This window comes from Episyrphus balteatus, chromosome 4 (genome assembly GCF_945859705.1).
Source record: "Episyrphus balteatus chromosome 4, idEpiBalt1.1, whole genome shotgun sequence".
Classification (NCBI taxonomy): domain Eukaryota; kingdom Metazoa; phylum Arthropoda; class Insecta; order Diptera; family Syrphidae; genus Episyrphus; species Episyrphus balteatus.
In genome coordinates, this window is record NC_079137.1 from 5,980,001 (window position 1) to 5,991,854 (window position 11,854).

The window sequence follows — 11,854 nt, forward strand, 5'->3', positions numbered from 1 at the left end:
TTATCTAACCGTTTAATAGATATTTGAGGTCCAAAAATCAAGAAAATCTTTAAGAGTTCGTTTTTTGTTCTTAATTTTGTAGCAAATTGAAAAAATTATAATAATCAAACGCGCAAGACATATTCATGTAGGAAACAGATTGCTTTACAATAAAGGTCTTATTATGTTTTTTCATTAATCTAACTATTCTAAGGATATTCGAGGTCAAAGTTAAAATAAATTATAAAAACATTTTTTACTTTTTTAAACATTTTCCAGTTCACTAAATTAATTTATTATTTTCAAATTAGCAAGATATATTCTTGTAGGCGATTAAACGTTCTACAAAAACTTCTTTGGCATCAAATTGATTGTATTAACCGTTTAAAAGATATTCGTATCCAAATCACAATGCATACGGGTCTTTAAGCGGAGATGCTCCTCCACAATCGTACATTCCATTATCTTCACATTTAGAGCATTTTTTTTAAGTCATATCACATTAAGGGTCCCAATTATTTTCTGTTAAACATTTCAGTGGAAGCTTATAGCTTCGATGTGGCTTAGGAACATAGACCTTCCGGTATCCAACGTGATGGTTCCTGTCCCAATTTCAATTCTAAGCCAAAAACATCCTTTAAAGTGTTGAGTTGCTTTCTTATGAAGAGAAATGCAACATGTCGTCCGCGTAAGTAGTCACTTTAAACAGATCCTCAACTACTAAATTTTACGGGAAGGGACATTAAACTCCGCCTTGAGTTGTGCCTGTACTAAAAGAGTACCACGTGTTGAAAAGTCGATAACACCGGCACACAAAATAAAAAAATTGTCATGTACCAGGAACCAGACCCATCTTTCTATATGTTTCTGGACACGCTGAATCCGAATTTCAAGTCCGTTTGGCGCGGTCACCCTCCACTTTTGAGCTGTGACTGCATTTTGTTTGAATTTTTATGCTTTTTTTTGGAGTTTTTTGCATTTTTCTCAAAACTGAAGGGTGTTCGGACAAAACGGACTTGAAATTCGAATTCAGCGGGTCCAAAAACATATAGAAAAATAGGTCTGGTTCCTGGTACATGAAACTTTTTTTTTTTGTGTGCCGGGGATGAAAGCGACATGTCGCGAAAGTGCCAGCACACCAAAAAAAAAGTTATATGTACCAGGAACCAGACCTATCTTTCTATATGTTTTTGGATTCGCTGAATCCGAATTTCAAGTCCGTTTTGCCCGGTCACCGTCCAGTTTTGAGAAAAATGTAAAAAAGACCCCAAAAAAGGCAAAAAACTTACTTTTTTTTAGTTTTTTGCATTTTACTCAAAACTGGAGGGGGACAGAGCCAAACAGACTTGAAATTCGGATTCAGCGTGCCCAAAAACATATAGAAAGATAGGTCTGGTTCCTGGTACATGACACTTTTTTTATTTTGTGTGCCGGTGTAATTTATATTGAGGCACAAAAACTTGTAAGCTATAAAGCTGATTGAAAAGTCTTGAGAACATCGATTAACTGCATTGTATTGTTTCCAGTCATGCCTCAGTGCCGATACAAATTTATTTTCTGCAATCAAAAAAAATTATTAGAAAGTGTTTGCAAGCTTTGAAACGGAGTTAAAAGGCGATTGACACTCGTAATGAGTACACCAGCTTTGCTGTTGTCAGAAATCAAGCTTTTTTTAAAAACTTTAAATGATGTTGTTTTTGGTATGGGACAATCGTCATTTTAGAATGTAAAAGGCTGATTAATATTTAAAAAGGCTTTATGAAATTGGCCATTAGTCTTACAAAAATGAACGACTTAAGAATCCCGTTTAAATTAAGAGATATCATGCTTTATCGGATAGACTTCATTGTTTTTCTTGCTCTGCAGAACCCTGTTTTGATGATTTAAATTTTTTTTAATTCGTTTTAGGTTCATCTTGTAAGTTTTTATACAAGCGCAGCAAGTTCTTAAAACAATAAACTAGTGCCAAAAGTCGAATTTAAAATTTGAAATCTATTAACCCTCTACCGCATACCAACCCATATATGGTTTATCGATTTCATATCGATTTATTTCCGTTATATTGCACCAAATGTCAAAAAGAAAAAATCTATAATAAAACTACGTCTATTTTTACTTGCGATATAGGTACTATAGGGCAAGTTTAGGATTCGTAAAAAAAATCGAACTCGAGATAACAATTTTACATGACATTACGATGATGGAGAATGCCAAAAAAGTGGGTCCGGCAATTCTGTCTGTCTGTCTGTCTGTCTGTCTGTCTGTATGTACCTCGAGCTACAGCCTAAGCTATTCGAGTGATTTTGTTCAAACTTGGTGGTTAACAGTTTTGGGTGATTCCCTAGAGGACAAAACCAAAACTAACGGTACCTGTCATATAACGGAAATAGAAAAGCTAATTTTTTTCAAAAACGGCTCTAACGATTTTGATTAAAATTTTTGAGTGTAGTATTACACATAAGAGCAAACTTTCGAAATAAAAAAAATATTTTTTTTACCTTTTAACGGTTTTTTTGATTTATGAATATCTCGTTCAAGACCACCCCGATTTCAACGAAAATTTTTATACAAAAGCGTTTAGGTGAAGGTGATATTAAAATTTTAGAAAAATTTCAAAAAACTCATTTTTGGATTTTTAAAAAATATTTCAAAATTTTTTTTAAAACATCAATTTTTTGAAAACGGGTTTATGAAAAATTTTGAAATTTCGTTTTTATGCGTAAATAACTTATTTCTTCAAAATGGCATACCAACTTTTTTTTTGAAAAATGTTTGAAAATTTTTATATATAAAAAATTATTTTTTTAAAAAACGGCTCTAACGATTTTCGAAAAATTTTTTCTAAAAATTCCTTTTTATACAAAAAGTAAACATGCATACTTGGTTTTTTTGTGAAAGGTCATTTAAAACGGTATTTAATTAATTATAAAAACAGATTTTATTTTTTTTAATTTCTTGAAAATATCAAATTTTTAATTTTCTTAATTTTCTTGAATAAAAAGCTTTAACATTAGAGTAACTTTAAGCATAAGAGCAAGTACGTGCGACCTCAGTCGTGCATTTTATTTTATAATAAATCGGTTTTTATTATCAGCAAGAGAGTCGTGATTCTAAAATAAACTCATTGTTTCAAGAGCATGTGTAAAGTGCAAATAAGTGAATAAAAGTGTGTACTTTTCCGGTGTTTTTTCATAATAAACAAGTAAGTTGCATCCAATTAAAAATTAGTTTCGTATGTATTTATTATACTTTTATATGTTTACGAAGTTTGTTTTTTGTTTTTATAATAATTTTTGTCTTTTTTTTGCATTTTTTCCAAAACACCATAAATGGGTTATCATGCGTTGGCGACATACATTACTGATTTTTGTACGTTTTTTTTTTTTTTTTTTTTTGTAAAATGAATTCGAAGACTTTCTATAGAAAAAATAAGTGTGTAAATGCTATAACTCGTGATGGCTTTCTAAGTGATGATGATTCTAAGTGATAGCTTCAGATTCTGGCTCTTTTTAACATCAAACAAGGTATCTCCGGGCACTTATATGCAAATCTTGATAACCTACAATGTCACAAAAAAGAAGACGACCTTCAACTTTGGCAGGTGATCAAAGCAGAGATGGAACAAAACAAAGGGGAGGGGGTTATACAGGTCACGGAAGTCCATCCCCATCTTATCCCGAAACTTCAATTCACTCACAACAACTAAGGGCAAAAGTCGTTGAATTCAGTGCCAACTGGAAACATCGACCATATCCCTGATTGGCAAAAAAAAAGGCAATATGTCAAATTTGCGGACTGAAGACGTACACAATGTGTAGAAAATGGAATGTGTTCTTCTGCTACAATGATAAAAGAAAGAGTTTGAATAAATTCCATGAATAAGAAAAGTCCATTGTAATAAAACCATACTTTACAAAACATACCTTGAATGCATACTAAACCATATATGGGTTATTAATTTTTTGCTGGAAATCACCTTGATGCATACTTACCCATATATGGTTTATGTTACCAAAAATTTATATATATGTAAAAAATTAAAAATTTTTATGTAATACCTTTTTTCAACCCCTAATAAAGCTAAAAAATTGTAAAAAAAAAAAATTTTATATCACTTCGATCATAATTCATGCAGTAGAGGGTTAAGGGCGATTTTATTCAGCCGAAGTTGAATATACCTTTAGTATTTTTAGTTTCAACTTGAGAATTTCGTTTTATTCACTGAAAGTTGAAGTTTTCAAATGTCAAATACTAAGGACCAGTTCGTTCACAGTCGATTATCTTTTAATCAAGGATTATTCCATAGAAAAATCCTTGATTAAAAGATAATCGAATGTGAACAAACCGGCCCTAAATCTAGAATTTATCAACTTTAGATTTTCTCAACTCCCGGAAATATTAGACGTTTGCGGAGCAAACTTGAGAATTTATTTCAAAATGTCGTTTTAATTTTATTTTTGTGTCAATTTGGTATTTTTAAGAAGAAGAAGAAAATTCTTATAATAACCTTTGATTCTGCATTTGAGTTGAAGTCGACTCTAAAGTTGGCAAACTTAAGATTTTGCCCGAAGTTGAGTTAGTTACTTAATAAAACCTATAAGGCAAATCATGACACTTGCCGGTGCGGTGAAAACTTTTATTCTTATCGAAAAAGCTCATGATACTTACCGCGGCATGTGGCACTTTCTGATACTTTTCAGCACAACCTTTGATACTTTACAGAGAATCTTTTTCCGGGAACCTATGATACATTTTTGCAGCAAGAAATTTTAATTCTTAACAAGAAAACCTCGTCATACTTACTGTTTAAATCCGTGATTCTTTAAAGTTCAATTGTTGGTACTTGCCGGGGAAACCGTTGATTCTTGCCGAGACACCTTAAAAACTGTGATACCTTCAACTGAACCTATTACTTCACAAACGCTTTCATGGCAAAAAAAAAATGGTAAAATATACACCTTTTATTTAAAATTTTAATTTTTTGCCAGCGTTTTGCTATTTGATGAATTTCGTGCTACTCGGCCTTTTTTTCTTGAAATCCTTTTTGGTTACGTCTTTAAAAAGAATCCACGATGGAAAGGTGTTATTAGGTACAACTTTGTTGCAAATGTTTATATAAATTAAAACATTTCGCCAACTTCTGGAATATTTCATTATAATTTTGTTAAACGCCAAAAAAATTCCAATGAAATAAAACTTTTTGCGAAATTACAAAAGAATTCAATTTAAAAATTGCAAACCATTAAAAACAAAAATCCTAAAAGTCCTTTATTTTAATGAAGTTCGTCAAAAAGTTTGTTACAAAGTAAACTACAAAAATTTTGAATACTTGCGAAAATTCAAATAAAAAACACTTTTGAGCCTGCAGGTGCTTTTCCAAATGAAGACTCAAAATGCTTCATCAAAAAACAGCCCAAACAGTGTACAACAAAAAAAAAAAAATCATTCATCATGTTGTCTGTTGTAGGTACATTCTGCATGATCACCTGGTCGGTCCGGTTCGGTTCAGTTCGGTCACCCATTAACAACACTTCTTGCAACCTGCAATCACTGGCCAACAACGATAATAGAATCAAACGACATGCGAATGCATATAAAAGAACAAAACAAAAAAAATGCTTACGCTCAAGGAACGTTAAAGTCGTTTGGTTGGCCCGCCCAATTCGCCCAATGATTTGATACTGATGACGGGTGATGAGGATGCGCGGTAAATATGTGCATCGTCGTCGAGTCGTCCTCAACTGTTATTATGCGCGTCCAAAACCCATTAGCGTATGATCAACTCCCTTTCATTATTTGGGAGGATCAAGCGGTCAGTTTTTCGATATGTTGGAAAAGTGTACAGCTATACAATAACACAGGTACCGGGTACCCCCTAGACAGCTCAGCAATCATCTGTCTGTGCCAGGCCACTAACTATCTCGTTCCGACCAGGTCCCGACCTCCTTTTTTTCGTGTTTCCTGCTTCTTTGCTTTCTGGTTTTTTTGAATTGTGTCTTGGCTTGGAGATTTGAGTTGGCAAAAAAAAGGGTGTAGCTGCATTTCCAAAAAGTAATCATCTTAATAACAGTCTTTGGCATACACACAATTTTGATCGTTGGATTTCGCCATTCTGTCTCCATCTCTCATCGCAGGAAGAGTTGTTTTTTCTGAATTTTTGTTGAAGGTATTTTATTCATCGGTCTTTTTTGGTTTGGTTTCTCGTGAGATGTTAAGCGAAGCCGATGGCATTGCGTCGGCGCGCAGGAGTTGACGACGATGAGGAACGTGAGATGTTGTTGGATGATGATGACGGCGGCGGCCAAGACAATGATGACGGGAATAAGGATGATGTTGATGAGAACGTTGATGATGGGTGGTGGTGAATGGTAAATGGTGTTTTAGGCTGATTCGATGGTGCCAGAGTGATGATGATCGTCAGTTTTAATTTTTTTTTTTTTTTTTTCATTTTCTATCAGAGAAAAGAACAAAGTAATCTTCACCTTGAATCCTTGTGAGCCGCCTCGGTCGTCACAGCCTCCGGTGAGTGATTTTGTTCTTTTAAATGAAGAATGATAGGTGATGGTAATAAAATTGATGAGTGTACACACATAAATTAGTGCCATAGGAGCAGCAGAGAAACTGCTTTTGATGCAGCACACACAATTTATTTATAATGTGGATGCCATATTGGTGGCCGCCAACGTTATTTAATGATGATTGACGGGGTCTTTCCATGCAATTTTTTTTTTTGTGTTCGTTTCACTTTGTTTTCTTGATAAAATTTGTATTTAATGTTTGAAGAAAAAGAGACGTAATTTGAGGAGGAATTTGTTTAATTTGTGATAAATGATAACTGAGTTATAAGGTATATTTGAATTTTCTCTTTTTCAAAGAAAAAAAAAACACCCTTTGACTTAAAATATTTATCAAATGCTTAATTTCTTGGTTTTAGTGATAGGTAAACGAAACATTTTTGCTTATTTTCATTGGGGTATTATTCTAGTCACAGTGTTTTGCTTCTAGTTCTTAATTTTATTATTTGTCAAAAAAAAAAACACCGGGTTGGGGTCGAAATTCTGTATGGGCCAGAATTCGGATTCCAAAATTCTGTATTCCAAAATTCTGTAAATGATAAAAGAAAAATTGTTTTCATAATGCAAAAAGTGCGCACTTTTTTCATTATCAAAACAATTATTCTTTTATCATTTACAGAATTTTGGAGTACAGATTTTTGATATTTTCTATGCAGAACCTTGAAGCAGTTTGCGTTCGACAGCTTAAGTTAAGTGTTATGAGTTAATCGTGAGTAAAATGAATTCAGAAAAATGGAAAATATTAAATAATTATTAAAACCTAATAAAGGAAAGGATAAATTGTGTGTCGATGGTTTTATGTTTAATAACGAAGAAAGAACAACTTACAAAAAAAAAAACATGGAAAATGAAATATTTTTTTTATGAAAAATCTCGGAAAATTTTTCGGAAAATAGGGTTCTTAACATAGTCGAACATTCAATTATTTATGTCCAATTTTTTCGAAAAAGTGGAATTTTTTGAAAAAAAAAAAAAAAACAAATTCAAGTTAGTAGAACATGAATTTGTATGGAAAATGAAAATATTTTTTTTTAATGGAAAATCTCGGACATTTTTTTCGAAAATTGGGTACTTAACTCAAAGCACTTAATTATTCAAGATAATTTCAAAAAAATTTTTTTTTTTCGAAGATCACAGAAAAAAAATTATTTTTGTAAAAAAAATATTTTTGTAAAAAAATTTTTTTTTTTTGGATTTTTGTTTGGCACCTAAATATTAAATCAAACCCGAATTTCTTACTAACAGTTTAGTACATTTTCTGGTAATTGCTCTGCTAACTTTAAATCGAGTTAGCAGAACATTAAGTTTTTCCAAAAGTAGGGGAGCACTTGATATAATTTTGGGGTACTTGCTCTGCTTTCTTGAGGGACATGTTTTAATGTAGAGATTTAGAATTACAGAATTTTTAAAAGCAGAATAATGGATTTGCAGAATTTTGAAAAACAGAATTTTGGATTTACAGAATTTTGAAATACAGAATAATAGAAAAGCAGAATAATGGAATACAGAATTATGTTCATACAGAATTTTTTCTTCAGATACAGAATTTTGGTCATACAGAATTTTGTAATACAGAATAACGACCCGTTCCCAAAAACACCCTTTTACTCAAGATAGACTCTTAAGGTTTGTTTTAGTTCTAATAGCAACGATACTTTGTAAGAATAAACAAAAATTTCGTCAATTGTTGATAACTTTCTCACATATATACAGGGTGCCCCGGATTTTAGGGTATGATTCTTGTGTATATTCCAAAAAACGGGCATACAAGCATACAAAATCAAGAAACACACTTCAATTCAATCAATTTTTGTAACAAGGTCTTACATAAAAATAAGGGATCGGGTCAAAATTCTGGCTTCAAAATTCTGCTTTTTTTCTATTCTGCTTTTCAAAATTCTGCTTTTTAAAATTCTGCTTTTCAAAATTCTGCCAGCATTATACTTGAACAAAAAAATTCTGCCAATTCTGTTTTTTTTTTTTATAGCATATGCGCTGACTAAAGAAAAATACACCTCATTAATGTAATTCAACATTGGAACTTTCCTAAATTTTTTTGTTTAAGTGTCGCAAATATTTTTTAAAATGCATAGACTGACTTTCTTTCAAATAAAATCTATAACTTTTTGGAACCGATGTTGTTTGATACAAGATATTCCTTTTCTTATTCAAATTTTTGAATATTCATCTTTATTTGACAAATTAAAAAATTTTGAATTATTTTCGGAAATGTTTAGTATTCAAAACCTTTTCTTAATATTTTCAAATTTATTCATTTATAAAACAAAAATTAATATACATTCAAAGAATGCAAATTATGTAGGTAAGTTATCAAATAAACAGATAATTTTTCAAGAAGATGATTTTACAGAATTTTGCAAAAAATTAAAAAAGGGTTTGGAAAATGTTCAAAAGCGCGCGCTTTTTAACATTTTCCAAACCCTTTTTTAATTTTTTGCAAAATTTTGAAAAACAAAATTATGAAAAGCAGAATTTTGAAAAACAGAATTTTGAAAAACAGAATTTTGAAAAGCAGAATTTTGAAAGCAGAATTTTGACAAAAGAATTTTGACCCCGGCAGAATTTTGACCCCAACCCTAAAAATAAATTTAAACTACCTACAAAAATAAATTGTTAATTCTTACCCTTTTTTGACTAAAGCCTGGTGCAGGTTTTCCTAAATATCATAAAATCTACGAGTTTTCTTGAAAAATTGTACATGACTTTTTTGTTCAATATTGTTTTCTTGATTGGAATAAATTTATAAAACAATGTGTTTATCATACATTTATCGAAGAAATTCGGCCCCAAAGTCAAAAATTATAATGGGTTAGAAAAAAATAATTTCCTTTAAAAACTAATATCTGAGGAATAAAAAAAGATATTAACATTTTTTTAAATGTAGTTACAAAGAATAGCATTTGTGCTAAAAATCAAGATATTACTAAAGTTTTGATCATAAGTACTAACGGAGAAATTAACATTAACATGAGTAAAGGCTTACCAAAGTAAGCGTTTTCTTAAATCATCGCTAAAGGGTACAAACTTTGCAGATAAAGAGTTACTGTAGAGCGATTTTTTTTAGAATATATCCGAGAATCATAAAAATGTTCTTATCTTATTACGATACCCCCTGTTTATTATTCGTAAAAAAAAAAAAGCTGAGATAACAATTTTCCATTATATTACGATAATAGAGAATGACATAAAGGGGGTCTCGAAAATCCCTCTGTCAGGATGTCTTTCGGTCTGTATAGAGGCGATCTATTTTAAAGTTGGTATGTAGCAGTTTTTGGAGCCTGCACACAGGGATTTTTGGGCCAAAAATAACGGTGCCGGCCATATTTCAATTTTTTCAAAAACGGCTCCTATGATTTTTATTAAAAAAATCAAGTATAAGTTTTTAAATAAGGTATAAGTCTTTTTCAAAAATCCTTATTAACGGTACCTCCCATAGAACCGTTTTTTTTTTTTTTTTTTTTATTTCAAATTGCTAGTTCAATTTTTACAATTTTTTTTTATTCAAAAACATTAATTTTGAAAATCAAATTTTCGAAAATGTGACATTGATTTTTTTTGAAATTTTGGTGTTATGTGTTGATTAAAACAAAATGTTTTTTTTTTTCAAAAAATTATTTGTAACTGCTTTAACGATGTTGAAAATTTTTTTTCTAAATGCATCTTTATAAAAGAAAATTTAACTGCATACTTTTTTGGCGCTCAATTTCATATAAAGATTTTTTTTTTATATTTTAAGAACGAATTTTAAGTTTTTTTTTTATACATGTACCAAATTTGAATATGAAAAGTTGTTAGTTCTAAGAGCAAGTTCGTGCGACCCAGTTGTGCAATTTATTTTTCACTGTTCTGTTAAATTACCCATTTAAACCCATTTATAACCTCCTCATTCCACAACAAACATAACTATTTTTCAAAATTCAAAATTAACTATTGTATTTTAAATAATAACCAATTATCTAAACAACTGTCACCAGTCATCTTTTTCAAAATTTATTACTAAAATAAATATAAATTATTATATTCCAAAAAATTTTATTCCAACCATCATTAGTCACTGAGCTTGGGCACTGTTGTAGTAGGCATTCGAAAAAGCAGCAACAACAACCAAAATACTTATCATCGATTTCATTGAAAATTATAGTTAATCAAAATGAAATGAAATATGAATCCGTTGTCAATAATAAAAGAAGCAATAAATCAAAATCAAGGCAAAAATAAATTATTGCGACATTCAAAATATTTTATTCAACAAATTAATAATAATAAATTATGTCGTTTTTTTTTTCAAAAACTAAACACAAAACTCTATAATGAATAGAATTATTTTTGTTTTAATGAAAAATAAAAACAAAAATATTTTTCAATGTTCAAAGTCCTAAACTAAACTCGATGTACCTACACCACCACCAAAAAAACGATCATGATAAATTTTTGGTATTTGGCTAATTAATTGATTTGTTATTTTCTTCTCTTAATCAAATTAAAATTTATTCAACCAAATCTGTCAATGTCATCGGCTGCTAAACTTACATTGATTAATATTGAATTTCACATTTTTGGGCTTCTTTTTGGGTGAATTTATGTATATTCAAATGCGCAAGGTATCCTACAAGAAACTATGTTTATAATTTTTGGTTTTTTTTTTTTTTTTGAGAAAATGAATGAGATATTAATTGCAATTCACTGGGGCCTAAACTTGGCAGGCCAATTTATTTGGACGGAAATAGATTTTTTTTTTTCATTTTGGTACGTAAATTTCATGAAATGAAAGGAAAGAAAAGGAAAAGACCCGCAACATCGTCGAAAAACGCACCACAAAGCACAGTGGGGCATTTTTTAAAGGAATTGTGAAAATTCACAAAAGTACTTTGTTTAATTTAATTTATATTAAAATATGAACAGAGAACTTAAAATTCAATTTCGTCACGTTAATTCGTTTCTGCTTGATTCTTCTTAAAAAATTCATGTAATTCATTACTGAACGCACCCATTTGAAGTATATTTGCAGTTTTATTTTAATTTTGGTTGCTTTTAACAAATTTTAAAATTAACATTTGACTTATTATTTTAACTTTATTTTCCACTTTAAGCAATTTTTCTTGCAACTTATAAAACGACTTATTTTCGAAATTGATTTAAATTTCAAAAATGTATTATGAGCCAAAATCGTCTCACGAAAAGAAACTTTCGTTTGCATTGCACACAAAAGTTTTTTTTGGTATTTTGGTCACACTTTACAAATAAATAACCCCACTGTAATGCCACAAACACTCCATGTA